Below are 20,050 nucleotides of genomic sequence, written 5' to 3'. Positions count from 1 at the left end.
CTCCCTACCTAACAGCACTGTAGGAGAACCTTCACCACACGGACTGCAGTGGTTCGAGAAGGCGGCTCACCACCACCTTCTCAACGGCAATTAGGGATGGGCAATAAATGCTGGCCTTGCCAGCGACGCCCACATCCCATGAATGAATAAAAAAAGGCACTGGAGAACGTGCAAAAAAGATTTACAAGAATGATGTCAGAACTGAGCGGTTATACCTATCAGGAAAGATTAAGAAGGCTGAGGCTCTTTTTTCTAGAAAAGAGAAGACTGAGGGGTGACCTGATAGTGGTCTTTAAGATTGTGAAAGGGTTTGATAGGGTAGACGTAGAGAAGATGTTTCCATTTATGGGGGAGACCAGAACTAGGGGCCATAAATATAAGATAGTCACTGATAAATCCAATAGGGAATTCAGGAGAAACTTCTTTACCCAGAGAGTGGTTAGAATGTGGAACTCACTACCACAAGGAGTAGTTGAGGCGACTAGAATAGATGCATTTAAGGGGAAGCTAGATAAACACATAAGTGAGAAAGGAATAGAAGGATATGCTGATAGGATTGAATGGAGTAGGGAGGGAGGAGGCTTGTGTAGAGCATAATCACTGGCATGGACCTGTTGGGCTGAATGGCCTGTTTCTGTGCTGTGCATTCTATGTAATTCTATGTAATACCCTGGAATTCACTACCTAACACCATGGTGGGAACAACATCACCAAAAGGACTACAGCGGTTCAAGGAGAAAGGCTACCATCACCTTCTTTGGACATCAAGGATGGGCAATAAATCCGGCTTTGCCAGTGTTGCCCACATCCTGAGAACAAATATCCATCGCAACCATGTTTGTTAAAGAATAATTGATGCACAACAGTTCTGGGTCAGGTAGATAGTACACTCATACTTTATACCCTAGTGACAATACAATACATACTTTTCTGACATTTAGACACATTCCCTAACAGAAGGGAAATCTCAGTTGAGTTTATATGATGTAGATGTCTACCAAAGTATCCTAAAGGGTTTTGGTTTTTTCTTGTCAATAGTGGATTTTTCCATGTGCTATGGGACATCTCCTCGACACACACAAAAAAAGCATTGACATATGTCAATATCACTCAATAAGATATCTGAATTGGTTTAAACAAACTAGAGAAAAGTTGGATTATAACAATTTACTTAAAATTCACTCACATTTATATCAACTTCTAGTGAGCATTGCATTATTTGGTAAATCAGTCAGTAAAAGTAATTTAGGACCATGACACTGGCAGTTGAGATACTGTCCTGGGGGTGCTCAATACTTAGACATTACTGTAATGTCTACTGTATAGACTTTATTACTTCTTTGATATTACAAAACTGCTTCAGGAAAAATGTCTGAATTTTATCCCCATCTATATTATATCAAGTTTTCTTTGTATGTCACTCACTCCTTATTCAGGCATCACCATTCTTTAGCACAGTTACGAGTGTAACTGCACACTTCTATTACTAGATGGGCCTTCATAAGCTCCAGAAACTGCAGATCCCCCATACCTGTACTTATAGCATCACTAATGCACTCTGAAGGAAATTTGCTTTGTCCTAACTTTCCATGGGCAAGGCCATTAGTGATTCAGTAGTCTGCTATCAAATTGCCTTGTTTACATTAGTGAGGGTAAAAGTGATGTAAAACAAATATGGCTACTGCCAGGTTGAGTAGATGAAGCACTCTCATTCCCCTCGGTATGGGTAACAAAATAGTTTCATGACCAGTTCCCTGCACAGAACCCTCCAACCACCAAAGCAAAAGAAACAGTAGTTTGAGGAAAGTTTTAAATCTTGTGCGTGTTTTTTTTTATTCGTTCATGGGATGTGGGCGTCGCTGGTAAGGCCAGCATTTATTGCCCATCCCTAGTTGCTCTTGAGAAGGTAGTGGTGAGCAGCCATCTTGAACCGCTGCAGTCCAATTGTAATATGCAATTGTTTTGGAGAACTTATTAATTTTTTCCTTTCACTCCAATAACTTCTGTAGTGGCTGGGAAATGGAAAAGAAATCACTTCACTACCTGTACAACAAGAAGCGAGAATGCTTCAGCCATTTAGTTTCAAGTTTACTGCCTCTGTCTCCTTTATGCAGTGCTGCTTGTGTTTATTCTACCACTAACATTAGAGGTGGGGCTTCAATATGTGTCTCTGATATCTGGTGAATCTCCACGAAGTCGGAGGACACAACATTAGTAAAGCACATATCACTGATTTGCCATAGGCTTCAGCACTTGTGACAGTAACATAAATGGAATTTAATTGTAATTTTATTGCGCTAACCGGATTTCATCCAATTACAAATCACACGAGTGATGCCATAAAAAGCATCTCTACAGGCAACCAAATACTACTGAGTTTGGATAAGTTTCAAGTTATGACATGGTGAAAGTAGGAAAATTCAAAATGAGAATATGGTATGTGAATTAACAATTTCAACAACAAACAAGTAGTATGAATTCTTTGTGAAACATTTAGAAAGGCAGATGGGTAACAATCCTTACCCCATCCACTGCTGTACTGCTGCAATTCCAGTGGGAATGTGATGGAAGGGCCTGAAAATAGTCAGATACTCCATATCCAAGTCTTGTACAGGAGTTCCTCTGGGATCTTGTAAGGGGCAGAGCCTCCGCACGCACACTATTGATGCAGGAGAGTGTATGGCCGGCTGGGATTTTTGCCCTTCTCAGACCTGGCATGATATTAACAGGTTGGTACGTTGAGTGGGACCAGGCATACCTCCCTGTGTTATGGTGGAATTGGGGCCCACTTTGGGGTCCAAGCTTAGGCTATGGCCTAGATGCCTAAAATGAAGGTATTTACCAGATAAAGATCAATCCCCTAAAGATCAGCCCCCAGAAACCTTCAAGCTGGAAATCACCAGTGGGCAAATCCCTGCGCATGGATGACCTCTGTTCTCCAGCTCACCCGAATGCTGACAGCTTAGAGGGTAAGTGTACCATGTGGTGTGACACTGATCCTTACATATTCAACCTTTGGTCTGTAATGAGTCTGCTAACCTCAGTAGGGGTGGAACAATTGACTTTAACACCCCTAGGTTAAGAAAGGGAAAAATTGAGCTGGAACTCCTGCTTGTGGTTGCTATCCAGGAACCACTGCTGGAAAGTGATCATGTGTGGAGTTGAGTGAAGACACAATGGCCCAGATTTTGCTGGAGCGAGGCATTGTGCTACATGTCCCAATAGTTAGACTTTTTCCCTCACTTTTCAGCTTGAAAATGTTTTGCCTTTTAAGTTGCTGGAAGTGTACGGTGAGGGCAACGAAGCATCTGGGACCAACAGTCTATCTCCTTAATGAATGAGATTTAAGGATTGAGAAAGAAACAGAGGAATGATGGAGAAGGAGAGAGAATTAGAGTGGGTGAATTAGAGTCAAATCAGGTACAGAAAGAGAAATAAAGAGAGGGAAAGAAAGACTGGATTAAGAGAGAGAGAGAGAAAAAAGAGACAGAAAGGAAATGTAAGAAAAAATTTAAAATTTGAAATGTTTTAAATCTCTAAGAAGAATTTACTACATGCAGGAATGAGACTCAACAGTTTAAATTGTTCCCTTTCTGGGCTGGAGAGGTTGCGTGGCATACCATTAACAATTATCATGTTGTTAAAAGGGTACTTACACGGTTAAGTTCAAGCCCTAACTTTCGGCAGCGAGATTAATTTGAGTTTAATGTACTAATCCAGCAAGTTCTCAATGGGGGGGTTGAGGGCGAGCTGCTGTTTTCGTGAGGCTAACGGCCGAGTGGTGCAAATCGTCCAGCAACTTGTGGCGATTTGCAATTCACAGGGTATCTTTTACTTGCCACAAGTCACTGGGCGATTTACACATTAATAAGGGCGAGCACCATTAAACTCGCCATTATTTTGTCAATATTACCGGAGCATGGTACATTGGCGAGACCATGCAGACACTGCGACAACAGATGAACGGACACCGCGCAACAATCGCCAGACAGGAGGGTTCCCTCCCAGTCAGGGAACACTTCAGCAGTCAAGGACATTCAGCCACCGATCTTCGGGTAAGCGTTCTCCAAGGTGGCCTTCGAGACACACGACAACGCAAAATCGTCGAGCAGAAATTGATAGCCAAGTTCCGCACCCATGAGGACGGCCTCAACCGGGATCTTGGGTTCATGTCACGCTACACGTAACCCCACCAGCGAATAAAAGTTATCTGTTTTTAATACAACGGGTCATTCTCTGTCTTTCTCTTCCTTTCGGATGTTTCTCCCTCTCTCTCTCTGTCTTGTGTTCTGGCCGTTTGTATATTCGGTGGTCCTGTAGGTGACACCTCTCTGTCTGAACACTTTGATTGCCATGACAACAGGCAGTTGGAAAGATTATCTGTAATCACCAGGTATTGTTCTCTGACTATAAATGCGAAACGTTCAAGGAATCCCACGCTCACCTGACGAAGGAGATAATCTCCGAAAGCTTGTGATTTTCAAATAAAATTGTTGGACTATAGCCTGGTGTTGTAAGATTCTTTACATTTGTCAACCCCAGTCCATCACCGGCATCTCCACATCATTATTTTGTCAGCAAACTCTGTGCCAATGAGACTGTGGTGCCCCTCCACAATAATTAAGTAGCCTGGGAATATTCAGTGTCTTGACTTATGTATGAAGAATGGCTACTTGGATGAGGTACTAGCAGGCTGCAACTAGCCAAGGGACCACAGCCCCAGTATGAATGGTTACCTTCAGTAGAGAAGATAAGAAAAAGAATGGAAATTGAGTGAAGAGTGGGAATACATTTTGAAGAGTCCAAACTGTTACTTCTATTTCACAGCATCAGACTATATAGAACTATTATTACATAATTCCCATTTATGGTTATATTCTGAAGCTCTAAAGAGTGCCAGCCACAATTAGCATAAATGTATGATAGAAATCAGTAAGTGATAATTAACTGGAATAATTATTGTTTTATGTTCCATTGCAATTACTGAGCTGTTCCTGAGCTGTGGAATTATTAATTATACCTATATAGAGTAAATAAAATAACTATCTAGATCTATGTATTAGTGATGGTTAAGGTAGTCCTGTTGCCCTCTGGAAAAAGTACAGAATCTTTTTATGTATTTTTACCTTTAATATAGAAATATGCCTAGAAACCATTAGTTTTCATCTGCAGAAATAGTAACAAATCACATTATTCTCTCATATTCCATTCTGCCATAATAGAACCCTTTGAAACACTCCTTTATTAAAGCTTTCTGCAGGGCTTTAATGGTAAAAGGGTGCACTTTGCCTGTTTTAGTAACGCTTCTTCAATGAATTATTGAAAATTTCATTACTATCAGCACTTATGTTTGGATTATGATTTCAGTGGTCTAGATAAGTTCACTAACTTGCCCTAACATGTCTAAGGATAACATTTTCATTCAAATTGACAGGCTTTTGAAATTCACAGGTTGTCACTGTTGATTATATTGACTTTTTTGTATATCTATGGTGATGCTGTTGCATGCGTAAAGGAACATCACACTTTTCTTGCCAAGAATCATTGGCAACTGGGGAATTCCTGTTTCTCATGGTTTTCAAGTCCTGAAATTACTTTTCTACTCAATATTTATAACAACAATTTGCATTTATATACTGCTTTAAATGTAGAAAAATGCCTTAAGGTATTTCACAGTGAAAGAAAGGAACAGATGCTGAGCCTTTGTGAGGAAACTAGGAAAGGGGACTGAAGGCTTGGTCGATGAGATATGTTTTAAGGAAGCTTTTAAAAACAGGGAGAATAGTAGAGGTGGAGTGCTAGAGGGAGGGAATTCCAGACAGCACGGCTGAGTTAGCTGAAAAATCTGCCACCAATGGTGGGGCAGGAAGGCATGTACAGAAGGCAAAGGTCAGAGGACCAGAAGGCATGAGAAGGGATATATGGCTGGAGGAGGTTACAGAGGTAGGATGGAGTGAGGCCATGGAAGGGTTTGTAGATGCATATAAGGATTTAAAATTCAATTAGAATCATAGAATCATATAATGGTTACAACACAGAAGGAGGACATTCGGCCCATCGCGCGCATGCCGGCTCTTTGTAAGAGCAATCCAGTTAGTCCCATTCACCGCTTTTTCCCCGCAGCCCTGCAAATTTTTTCCCTTCAAGCATTTATCCAATTCCTTTTTCAAAGTCACGATTGAATCTGTTTCCACCACCCTTTCAGGCAGCGCATTCCAGATCATAACTACTCACTGCGTAAAAAAGTTTTTCCTCACATCGCCTTCGGTTCTTTTACCAATCACCTTAAATCTGTGTCCTCTGATTCTCGACCCTTCTGCCAATTCACTGGGGAAACAGAGCCAGTGTAGGTTAGCTAGAGCCAATTAGGACTTAGCTTGTGTCAGGCTGTGAATGGCTAAGTTCTGGATGGGTTGGAATTTATATGGGGTGAAGATTCAGTAGGCCAGTGAGGATGACATTGGAGAAATAGAGACCTGAGGTGATGAAAATGTGGATAAAGGTTTTGGTGGTGGTTAAGATTAGGTGGGATGAAGGCAGGCAATGTTGTAGAGGTGGACGTAAGTGGTGATGGATGAGATAAGTGATTTGAAGCTCACTTCTAGGTTGAAAAGAGCACTGAGTTTGCGTACAGTCTGGTTCAGCTTGAGCGAGCAGCCAGGGAGGGGGATGGAGTGAGTGGGAAGGGAGCAAAGTTTTTGGCGGGGGCCAAATATGATGGCTTTGATCTTCTGCATGTTCAACTGGAGGAAATTCTAGCTCATCTGTGACTTAATGTCAGTTGGGAAATCTGACACCACAGAAGTGATCCTGGGATCAAGGGAAGAGGTAAATCTGAGTGTTTCTAGTATACATATATATAGAAGCTGACCCATCTCTTTGGATGATAACACTGAGGTAGCATGCATATGAGGAAGAGCAGGGGCCAAGGATGGATCATTGGGGAACTCTGGAGCTGAACGTGGGGAGGTGAGAGGAGAAGGTGTTGCTCGAGATGTACTGACTGCATTGGGACAATTAGGAGTGGAACCAGGCAAGGGTAATCCCAGAAAGCTGAACGACAGAGTTAGGCAGTGAAGGAGGTGGGTGTAGTCAACTGTCCAACAACACAGAGAGGTCAAGGAAGACAAAAAGGAATAGTGTCCTGCAGTCACAATCACAGAGAGTGTCACCAGTGGCTTTGACCAGGGTGATCTCGATGCTGTAAGCAGGATTGTAAGTCAGGCTGAATGATTTGAGCAGAGAGATATGGGTAAGGTGGGCATGGAGCTGAGAGGCGACAATGTGTTTAAGGACTTTAGAAATGATGCGGAGGTTAGAAGTGGGCAAATAGTTGGAGAGAACAGATGGGACAAATGTGGGCTTTTAGAGTAGGAGGTAATAAGGCACTAGTTTGATAGCTTGACAAAAATCAGTGAAACCATTGTAAATGAGATTCCCCTGAACAGCAATGAGATCGCCCTGTCACAGCCACTGGTGACACCCTCTATGATTGTGACTACAGTGTATACTCCAGCTGCTTATCTCTGCTTTTCACCTCTAAATTCTGGCTCTGTGATTGGCAAGGACTCAGGAGCAAAGTGCAAAAATTGGTATACAAACTGTGTGTTCCAGAAACTGAACATTGTTAGAATGAATGACGGTTTTAAGAGTGTGTCACCTTTTATAAAAAGCATAAATTGTCAAGTAGATTAATTTGTGTGGGAATCTAATAATTAACAATTAATGTTTACCTATTTTCTCCAAATAAACTTCAATGGGCATTTGTATTCATCACTCTGCTCAACTCATTATGCCCAATTAGGATTTGAAAACTATAACAGTTTTGTTATTTCATGTTGGTGTAACTGCCATGGTGCTCCATTAAGATGTTTAATTGACACTTACATAACTTTAAAAGGTTATGCAACTGTAAAATAATTTTTTAACTATCAGTAGACCTCAATAACATTTTTATCTTGTTCAATTTATTGAAAGAAACCCTCAAGAAATGTTATTTATTTTTATTCACAACTCCCTCATAGAAGATAGACAATATGAAACAATGGAATACTCTGATCATTACCCAGTGGCCGAATATCTCATTCATGACTAAAACAGTTGTTGGTTCTGAAAGATGCTACTCAGAAGTGTCATGAGTACAGTGTGTTTCATTTATATTACTGGTAAATCTTTATGTCTAACAACTACAATAATATGCTTATTAAAAAGGTTACTTTTAATTAAAATAAACACTTACCCAGAAGGCAATTTAGGTATTTTGTAATTATACAAAGAGCGTCACAGGTTTAAGTACATTGTGAAAGTATGGGGTCGAGTTTCCACTTGTTTCTGTTAGTTTTGTGCCCAGATTCCAGCCAAATCTGCTCAAATAGCACAAAGAATTGGGGAATTTTAAACATAATGAGTTACGCCCAAAAACACTTACATTCGTGTTTTTTTTACACTATCTTTTATGCTGGTTCAAGATTCAATTAGTCCAAATCAGGCCCTGCCCACTAGACACAGCCCCAGGTCGAAATTGCGAGTTTCCACCGATTGCGCTGGGTCGGGAAGGCTCTTCAAATTGCACTCATTTTCTTAGGCGTGCAGGCACTAGTAGGCACGTTTTAAAAGCTTTTTCATATTAAAAAATATTTGATTAACTAAGAAACTGACTAGTGTACACCAATGAAACTATTAAATGGTTCAGTATAGTTTTTTTTTGTTATTTTCAGTGATTTTGAATCAGGTTACTCACAGGTGGAGGACTAGACCCCCTTATTAAAAATGCTTATTTTTAGTGATAAACTCATTTTCAGCTGTATTAATAAAACTGCACCAGATTAACACTCTTAAATACATCAAGGAATACTTTTTTAATGGAAAGAAAAATAAAGAAATGATTATATTCTATTACGCTACCCAATTGTGCTGGATAGTAGAAGATTTTACGTTTGTGATTATGCAAATGAATTTTTGCGGAAACTTGAACTGTAACCTAACCAGTGCAATTCCAAGCACATTTTGGGTGCAATTTCCCGATTGCGCCCGAAGTGGGAACTCTACCTCTATATGTTTTTCATTGGATGAGCTTGAATTGCAGTGGATGTACATATACAGTGATTCTACCATTGGCCTAAGGGCAAAAGAGATACCCTTAACTTAATTCATCTCACTGCTTATCCTACTGTCGTTTTTTAAGAAATACAAAGCAGGGATAAGTATGAAAATAATTTTCAAATCCAAATTGATCTACATTGAGCTAAAACTCAAATATTCAGAAAAATATGAATTTTATACTGATTTTGGAATATTCTGTAAGTTAAAAAAAGTTTACAAAAAATGACAAAGAATAACAATCACTGTTCATTTTTAATCCAATTTCTTCTTTTTTCCTAAAGTAGGTGACTTAGACTGGGGAGGGGAGCAGGACTAATTGGATAGCTCTTACAAAGAGCCAACACAGGCATGATGGGCCAAATGGCCTCCTTCTGTGCTGTATGATTCTATGACTGGGTTATAATTCTTGGGCAATTACAGCCCTCCAATGCCTCTAGTAGCTATTCTTCATGTTTGAGCCTGGAAAGTGAGTGTTGGCAGGCTACTTGGCCCAAGATGCTGAGCTTAAGCCTATCACTCAACATTTACCCATGTATGTGTTGTAGCAGCAGTCAATGAATAATAATCAGGAGTAGATGCTTGGCTGTATTTTTCTCTCCCAGGCCAGGGCTATGGCCCTGGAAGTTAAATTCATCCAAATGCTCATCACTAATATTCTGTTTTATTTCCATGGTGTACATTTTTATCCTGAGTGCTCCTCGTGCAGAGCTTCATCGGCTGAGAGTGCATTTTGGAAAATTGGATGTGTGATGCCCATGATTTTGTATCCAATAAATTGAATGAACAGAAAATAGTGGGGAGTGGTGCCTGATTTTCCGATATGTGCTGGGAGTACTGACGATGAAAATTTACCCCATATTTCTCAAAATATGTCTATTAGTCTAGTACATTCTCCTGTTGTCTCTGGGAGCTGGGTTTGAAACCTTCCTGGACAAGGGATGAATGAGTCATCGCTCTTCCAGTTGTAAGGGTTCTAGTTAAAATGAATTTGCTCAGTTCCTAGTGGGCATGGGCCACAGCACAGTACTAATCCTATGATGAGTCTGATAAAGGGTAGGCACCTAAGAGATCATAAGCTGTCTCTTCAATTTACAGATGCTGTGTATTTCCAGCACTTTCTGTTTTTATTGATAATAGAAATTTGACTGAGTCTCCAAGAATGACTCCAATGGGAACTTGAGATGCTCAGCTGGTGTATGAGATGATGTTTCTTAAATTTAATGCTTTAGTATAAAATTTTCTAGGCACAATTGCTAATGTTTAGAAAACACAATTACTCCTTGATTAAGAATTACTTCTTAATTTTTTCATTGACAGTGTGGATCATGTGAAAAATGCCTGATATAGTAGGTAGGGGCTAATCACAAATATGTGCAGATCAGAGAAGCCATTCATCAGAACTAACTCACCCTCCCATAGAAACTTACGGCCTCCCCATAGCAGCAGGTATGTACTTTTTCAGTGATTCCAGAGTATTAAGTCCCCCTTATCCTGCAGTAATGATTTAATCTGAAATAATGTTCCAGATGAAATGTTTTTATTGTTTAGTATGTCCATAAGGACCCCTCTTATTTGTCACCTTTCAAGGTTGAAGATTCCAACTTTTCTTAGCCTTTCCTCATTTCTCAATCCTCTGACACTAGGGATCAGAGAAATCTGGAACTCGGTCCCCCAAAAGGTTGTGAATGCTGGGTCAATTGAAATTTTCAAGACTGAGATCGATATATTTTTGTTAGGCAAGGGTATCAAGGAATACGGAGCAAAGGCAGGGAAATGGAACTGAGGTACAGATCAGCCATGATCTAATTGAATGAAGCAACAGGCTCGAGGAGCTAAATAGCATACTCCTGTTCTTATGTTCCTATCAGCCATGTGGCCCTTCTCTGCACCACTTCCAGTGCATAGATTTGTCTCTTGGGTCTCTGTTACCAAAACCACTACACAGTACTTAAGGTGAGACCTGACCAGAGCATGAGATGCTCAGTGAGGTACTATAAAGTCTCTGCACTGCTATAAACAATGTGGTTATTGTAAAAGGAAGAATTAACTGTAAACAAGGTAAACGTGGATTAAAACATATTCCTACAGTACAGCAATGACTACGCTTCAAATGAACTTCCTTGGCTCTAAAGTGCTTTGGGATGTCCTGAGGTTGTGAAAGGCGCTTTATATATGCAAGTTCTTTCTTTTACTTGAAGAAAACAAATATAACAGGATATCAGTGATGATCATTTGAATCAATTTAGATTTCAGGATTAGCCAACCTCAGCTGGTCTGACTGTGCAGTGACATAATTGCATGATGGCATTTTCATTTGCTACTGTGCTATTGTCTATTTTACATTCAGTTTTTGATTCTATATAGATATTACCTGTTACATGTTAAGATCGCTGCACAGGGCACAATATTCCATTTCAAAATGCACTGATAACTCCTATGTCAGACTGTGTATATGGCAAAATCCATTGTTAATGTGTCAACATCTACCTGAAGTACCACATAATTTATAGGGAGCCCTGTGATAGACCTGGATGATGATAAACGACCTGTCTTGGTAACAATAGGTCAGAAATTAGATGTTGCTGCTGTTCGGTTGTGGCTAATAATCTTACAGTGCGATACCCAAGTCATGGGGTGACTGTGCACCAGAATGATGATATTTCCAATTTGAAGTTTCTGGTTCAGAACAGTAATGTAAATTTTAAAAGTAGGAAATCAGCTGTATTATTTCTTTATTAAGAAGTACATGATTCAACCTCTGACAGTCCCTTACAGATGTAGGTGACTTTCCCTTTTCTCTTGCTCACATGTTTAAGAATGTAAGGAGTCGTACAACACCAGGTTATAGTCCAACAGCTTTATTTGAAATCACAAGCTTTCGGGCTTTGCTCCTTCGTCAGGTGAAGGTGAAGTGTATTCTTCAAGTCCACCATGAATTGAGCAGAACTGGGCATCTCTGAGCCCTTACCATGGGTCACTCTAACACTGATTGTGCAGCACCCTGCTAACCAAAATGTCAGCGATCAAGTATCTAGCTTCAAGCTGTGCCCTGTGTGAAAACTGTAAGGGAGCCTGAATAGTAGTGGATAACAACCCTTTACAATTAAGCAAAATTTCTGCCCCCAAAATGGTGATGTATCCAGCTGAGATGTTCTCAGGAGGGAGTTGATTTCATGCCACAGTCTGAGGGAAGTTCGAACCAATCACCACCTTTGAGTTGAAAACCTGGGGTTGCAGAGGGGAAGGGAAGCTCCACCCCCCCCCCCCGACTCCCCTCACAGCAGAAGGAAGAATAACTTATTGGAACCCAGGCCTCCCTGATAGAATTTGCCAGCTTGCCCCGCTTCCCCAGTTGAGGTAGTTTCCCTGTCTTTGCTCCACTCTCCCCTCCACTCCTCCCTCTTTGCCCCTCACCTGCCTTGTTTCACTTTTCCTACCCACCCACCCCCAAACCATCACCCCCCTGCCCTCCATGCATCAGCTTGACTTGAATGCTGCATTTGGTCAATGCTAAATGGAGATTGAGTAGTAGTAAAATAAATACCAGCATTCCATGCTGTTATGTTCATAATCGTCATGGTGGTATGTACCAATTAATGACCTGTAGTCACATGATCCACAGTCTAACATATTTTCAGTGGCAGGTGTTTATTCTAATCAGTTTGACTTCAGAATTGCAGATCACAACCTCCCCTTTTCCTCCCACACTAGAATTCAATTCGCCTGTAGAGAACCAGCAATAAATTTGGGTGAAATTATTGGACGGATTGCCAAAATTGTCCTCATCTTTCCATCACAAAAAACATTAGATGCTGCAATTGCTTTATGAATGATTCATTGGGTAATTGCTACAGTGAACTTGTTACATTTTATACATGTAAAATGTGATACAGTAAATGCAGTTATAACACAAGCTTTTACATTCAAACAGTACTGTACATTATTTCGGCATTTTAAAAAAATTGTTGACGTTTTAAGCATTTTCAGTAAGGCTGTGAGAACCGCTCCAAAGCAACCAAAAATCAGATGCTGGGCATGTTCTCTGAGATATAATATTGAATGTTATTTTATTATTGAAGAATATTCACTCCTGATAATTCAAAGTAATTTTTGTGCTAAAAATTGGAATTGTCCAATAATTGAAGTTAAGCACTGTAAATAACACAACAAACTGTGAATTTAGTGCTAAAAATTTAAATTATCAGATCATTTGAATTAGGCAACTTTCAGTTGAGAGTGCAACTTTGTGTAAACTAGGCTGATTAACCAAGAAGGTATTGTGGGAATCACCAAAAAATGATGCAAAGAACAAATTAATTCCAGAGAAAAGAATGCAATACACTTAATAATATATATATACACGCACAAACAGGACAACACACAGACCAACTAGTTAAATTAAATTGTGTATTTTTCCTGTGAACTACTTTGGGAATAATGATTTTTTTAAAACTTGGGAAACTTTCAGTACATTCCCAAGCACTAGGGATCGCTGACGTCATAGCCTCCGAGCCAGAGACATCCCACTAGGAAATGTGTTAGTGGCTGAGTTTGGAAACGCTTTTACACGACTCTTTCACTTTATCCAGATCGTTACAAACTTGTTTTGAATCCCTGGAAATGTGATGATTCCGAAGAATATTACCTTCGAACCTGTTCTCTGGTGGAGTGAGTTAAAAAGTAGGGATAACGTTCCCGTTTTGTCTGGTAATCCCCGGGATCTTATCTGCCCGGGAACTGTCGAATCCAGCTGGTCTGGTAAGTCGTTGCAATGGAGTACACTACAGTGATTTCAGATTGATGCAGCTTCACGTGAGGCCTTGTTACGCTTTGTAATTTCAGATATATTCATTTTATTTTGCACTGGTATTGAAAAAAAATAATATCTGTGATAATATACCTTACCTTGATATAACATTGCTTTTTGTTGAGTACAGTTTCACCAAAGTAAACGTAAAAGAATGTAAAAGAAACTCGAATCGTTAGAATAAGCAACAAGCTTTTCAAAGCACAAATTAAGTCGTTTTGAAAACAATTCAATGCGTGGAATATAGGGGAATGCACACGGCAGAAGTCCCGTAAAAGGTAACCCTTGGCAATGTTTTTACTGAAATGGTGCGGTTACTCAAGTTAACAGCCTGCAGCAACGAGGATCGTCATCTCATCGCCTAAAAATCCCTTCTGTGGGAACATTGTAAAATAGCGCCTCCGTGTGTTTAAGAAACAGAAGGTACAGAACAGGGTTCAAAACCATGTTTTACAAGTAGCCTCTTGGAGGCAATGCCCTAATATTTATCCTGATGAATATTTAATTAAGGTACAGCTAAGAAAAGGCAATATTTTACCACTTAATATTTTCACAATGTGCATTTATTTGCGAGCTTGGTAGAGTTTGGAATGGCATATTTGAGAGGAACATTTGGGACTTTTATTTTCCAAATTAAACAATTCTTTGATGTCAGGAAGAAAGCAATTTTAGAAAAGCATTCCAATAAAACTTGCAAGGTGCAGACTTTTCACAGCAAGTCGAGAGTAGGTAGGTTTGGCTCGTACATAGAATAATGCTCCGTATTTAAAACTCCACAATAAAGATTGGCTAATTTGACCTTTTTACCCGGGGACAGGATGTAAATCAATGTTGCGACGATTAATACTTTTATTGTACTGTCAATGATAATTGTTCGAGCTGCAGTTCTTTTCATAGTTCAGGTGAGATTTTTCATTCAGTTCAATTTGGTTTCGGCTCTCCGTGTTCCATATACATTTGTTTGCATGTCTTTTCTTATGGTAAGTGGTTTAAATAAAGTTTTGAATGGAAGTGTGTGTGTGTGGGAGTAATTTTAACTAGGAAAAGAATATGTTTGCTTTTAAATATATAATCTGATTGCAATGACTGTATTGAAATAATCCTCTGCACAATGCCTTTGGATCTATTTAAACTGCCTCATGCCATTCATTGTAGAATCTTGGAGTTCTTTATTTCAAAGTCAGGTATTCATGATTAGCTTGTTTGAAAACGAAAGTGGTGACAAATATACTTCATCCTCGGGGTGTTTGCTGGCTGCAGTCAGAGTAAATCAAACTGTTGTCTCGCTCGCTCATAACATTAGATAAAGCAAACATAGTACCACGGGGACAAACTTTCCCCGGGGCACATTAATTTGAACTTTTGGACCTAAATGGACTTAGGGAGGTTTGGTTATTGGTAAGTACTGCTGTGCTGTGCAATATGTGAATAACATGAGATTTCTATCAGTCTTGTTTGCTCATTTTTTGGGAGGAGGCAGTGTTCTTTTAATTTGCACGGTATTAGATGAAGTGCTTTGTAAAATCAGTGAAAATGTCTTTATTGCAATACAGGCAATAATAAAACAGAAGAATGCTTTCCCAGGGTAGTGGCATGTTTGTTTTGCTGACTTTCGAGTTAATAATGATAGTCCAGGGTTTAGAATAAAGTCTTTTTGTAAGTGGCATTGCCATGGCACAGATGTCGTTCGTTATTTTTGCATTGGAAAAACAATTAGGCGAATCAGATCGTTCCCACTCCATCATTACAAGCGTCCACACGGAGCCGTCCACATCCCCACATTATATGTGGAACTCATATTGCTGCAAACTTTGTAAACAGTGGTTGGTCCACGTTTGCAGTCAATAAATCAATCTGTACAGTACATCTCTTTCGATATAATTCCATTACAATTTAGTTCTCACTCCATGCTGCATTCGAGATTGAAGTGGGCTGTTGGATTGGGGGAGGGGAGACTGTTATGACCGGTTAGATCTTTGTTCATTTGCATAACAGTTTGTAAAGCTGTTTGAAATACAGTAACATACTTAATAGAAACTCGGTTTTGTCTGAAGTTACTTCTGGAGAAAATTGTGCTCTAGTACTCAGATTGTGTACCTTCCTTTTCATTTCACTCTGTTGGCGCAATGGTACAGTATTGTTACCGGAACAGAGGAAGTTACGGGGAGATTTTCAGGTTCCGAGTAAAATGGGGGGAAAAAATTGCCTGAAAAGATTTGAGAAACTTCAAGAATGTTATCAAAGACTACCTACAGCTTAAAACACGAATAAGTTGTTTTCTTTATCCCTTTGCAATCTATTTAGCTTCCACAAAGTTAAACCAGTTTTACAATTGGTTTGCTTTTAATCAAAAGATACATTCTAGAGGCGATTATACATTTAATTCATTAATAGTTGCAAGCCAGAACGTGGAGAGGTTTTAATTCAGAAGTGCAGCCTTAGAGTGTTAAGAGGAATAAGGTAGCAACGTGTGAGTGTGATGTGCGTGTGCAGTAGCACAAGGTGGATGGAGCAAGCCCTGCCCGGAGCCACGCTGTGCCACGACATGCCAAGGGAAGGTAGTGCCGGGCACGGCGCATGTTATAGGCGAGGTGCGGAGAAGCGGTCGGACCGGCGAGGGCTGCAGGAGAGGAGTGAGAGAGTGAGAAGAAGAAGGGCATTTTCACCATGGTGCGTTCAGACTGGACAAACCTGCCGACCCCGTCTCGGTCCTCCCCGAGTTAATGCCGCCCACGATTTGGTGGGGTGGTGGTGGTGGTGGGGGGGAAGAGAACTCTCTCTTGTGGCTCGGGCGAGTCTGGAAAGTTTTTCTGTTAGTTGTTGAACGCGGCTGATCGTGCGGGAGTCGGGAGGTTGGGGAAGGGGCTTTGTGCGAGCGAGAGGTCGGGCACTCCGCTTTGTATTTTGGCAGCGCCCAGCACACGTTTCACTGCAAGAACTGTGAGTTTCCTACTTTTTTCCGTCATATGCACACACACGCATATATATATATATATATATATATTTGTTTGTTTTAAATTAAAGTTTCTTTTGCCTTGTGAAAGTTAGTTTTGAACAGTTTGCTGAAGAGTCCATGTCAGGCGTTGCCATTTGAACAATCTCAGAGAAAGGGGGTGGGGGTGACGCCGATAGAGAGGCGACGTGAAAGGAATGGAAAACAGGCAGTTCCAGGAATCTGATCGGGAAAGTAAATCTTCCATCAGTTTACCGACTATACATCGCATCCACGCACACAAAGATCCAGACCAAACGTTTGTTAATTTGTGCAAATCTGATTTTACATTTTTAAAAAAAGAATCTCCTAATTCCAAAGGGAGTCTGCCGAGAATATTTAGCCATCAGCAGTTTGGCGAAAGAACTCGACCTGTACTGGCATCGATGGCTCACTTTACAAAAGACTTCTAGGAAGTCGCAACAGGGACAAGCAGTCTCCAAAAGAGTGCATTTCTTTTCAGGTTCTTTGATCCATATCATTTTATTTATCTTTCACCAGGTTGAGGGAATTCGATCCTCCAGATAATGTGGCGTCTTATCTATCTCTGAGCAGCAGGCATTATTTTTTGATATGACTAGAGCAATGCTCTGTGTATTTATGGTCTGGGAGTGCAGATTTGTTATATTGTGGGCAGCAACGAGGTTGAAATTAGAACGGTCCTGGGAAGCTCGGCGCCTTCTGACAGATTGGGACTTGTATGTTTAATTTTAAACATCACTTCTTGGTAATGCAACTTGGCACTTTGAAATACACTATCACACAAGTCAGCCCCGATCGCTTATGAAGCGGCGTTGCCTCCTATTTAGTTTGCTATGGAGCGCAGACACGCGTGGTAAAACTACGTTATAGGTAGGTTCTACATTGTAGGAAGCGTTTGTAACATGATGGTAAACGGTTGCCCAAAGCTCGCTCAAGTGTTCTGTTCTGAAGACACCAGCAGCCATTGGGCTAGCCCCAAATCCTACCAATGGTTCGTAGTTGATACGGTGAGTAGCTTAAGTGTAATTTTGTAATGGGTCGTCACCTAAGAAACTCAATTTCTTACAACGTTGTTACCGAATCGATCATTGATCAGGTGTGGCGATTAGTGTATAACCTTGTTTCCCGTTTTGTTAGCCTGGTTAACCTATATACATTAGCATTTCCGAAGACCCTGTTAGTCATTTGGGGGGGGAAAGGACGGCTTTGGTTAGGATAGTTGTGTGTTGGGGGATGGGGTGGGGAGCATTTACAGATAAAGCCATGATAGTAAAATTTAATGGCCACTTTTATTTTCCGTAGGTTATTTTCTTCCCATGTAAATACTTCAAGTATGATGTACTTATTGGAAATCTGCTCAGATAGCGATCATTGATTTGTTTTGATAATCTATTGAATTGACTTGGAACTGGCCAAATAAATTGTTGGAAAAGAATAATGCTGCGGTTTAAGAATTAATTCTTCGGCCGATGTTAAGAGTTTTATAATGGACGATTTATATACAAATCACAAAGTTGCTGATAAAGATATGATATATTTCTTTAACTTTCTTTCCATGTTCTGTCTGAAGTAAATTTAAATATTTGATACATTTATTTCAGATTGATAGAACTTGTTCAATGACTCTCTCAAAAGCATCTTAGCAAATATTTGGATTGCTTACATTCCCAATTGCAAACTTTCAGGATCTTTAGATTTGGTTTCCAGTGTTAGTTTTGTTTGTCCATTATCTTTTATGTGCTGCAATTTTGAAATCTCAGCAATTAATTTTATCTGCTTGGTATGATGTACTGTTTTGTTCCTGGACAGGATGCTTTATTGTCAAGGGCCTGTTTGGGAGTCAGCAGCTTTGTTAAATGGCTATTCAGGTCTAGTGAATTGACTAATGAGGAGGGGTGGTGGTGATGTAATGGGCTAAACTTGCTTAGGACCAATGGGGATTTTGGTTTCAGCATTTACAGATTAAACATCAGGTTTACAGCACACCAGCAAAACTCAGGAATATGTCAGAGATAACAGTATTATGTTAAATCTGTTAATAGAAAAGTACAGTTTAAATCTGTAATATTTTAGTTTCCTTTATAAATTGTGAACCTTTTGAGCTTGGGGTCATAGTTATTTTACTGGGTGATATCATTAATTATAATTATCAGTTTTAAAAGATCATATTCAGTTGCTTTAAGAACCTTATTATTTTGTTTACAAAGTACTGAGGAAGTTCAATGGATAAAATGATACATGTGGAAAAGCAAAATTGGTGGTTATACCTGCTTCTGCATGGTAGACCATCATTGGTATTCTCCTACATTACTGATGAAGTTGAACCTTGGCAGAAACATAACTCTGTATAAAGGAGAAGATTGTAGGAGACTTAAAAGATAATTCCAATCCCTGCCAGTCCATCAGTGTTAAAATTGAATGTGTAGAGTTGGCTTCACAGAAAAGGATGTTGCAGAATTCAGAGTAGTAAACTTGATAATCCCAGAGTTCTCTTGCTACACAATAACAAGAACTTGTTTTGTTTGTTACAATTCCTTGACTGGCATTTGCTACACAGGCAATATAACGTGTTCTTTTTCATTTTTTTGGCCAGATGGCATTTTGTGGGAAAAGGATTCTAAAATAAAGTTGAAGTTATTAATTAACTGGTGGGTTCTATGTTAAAGACTTCTAAGGCATGTTTGGACATGTCCTGTTTGCAAAGGGAACAGTAATATTATGAACTTTGCGACAAACTTATAAATTTTGTGAGGTCAACTTAGATATGGAGTTTTGCTCAAAAGGAGCACGAATTAGACGTAGAGTCAGCAGGCCCGATTCACAATTCTCCCCATTTTCCGATGATTACAATTGATCACTGGAAAATTGGGCACCCTGGCTTCTGTGCTTGATTCTCTGATCCATGCTTTGATTGAATGAGTTACTGAACTGGAAGCCTTGCTTCACAAAATTTACCCAATGTAACACATAGCTTCACAGAGTAAAATAGCAATATACGTTTTAAAGAATGGAGCTGTGATTACAAGCAGCTACTTCAAGAATCTTACTCTTTTGTCAACAAAGCAATGAGAAAGTATAATGGGCAAAATAATTATTAAGAAAAACAAAATTAATTATGTTTACTTTCCTCTTAAATCACTATCTGTGCTGCAGTTCATCCTCTGACT

This window comes from Heptranchias perlo, chromosome 1 (assembly GCF_035084215.1).
Source record: "Heptranchias perlo isolate sHepPer1 chromosome 1, sHepPer1.hap1, whole genome shotgun sequence".
NCBI classification, from domain to species: domain Eukaryota; kingdom Metazoa; phylum Chordata; class Chondrichthyes; order Hexanchiformes; family Hexanchidae; genus Heptranchias; species Heptranchias perlo.
This window is presented reverse-complemented; position numbering follows the sequence as displayed.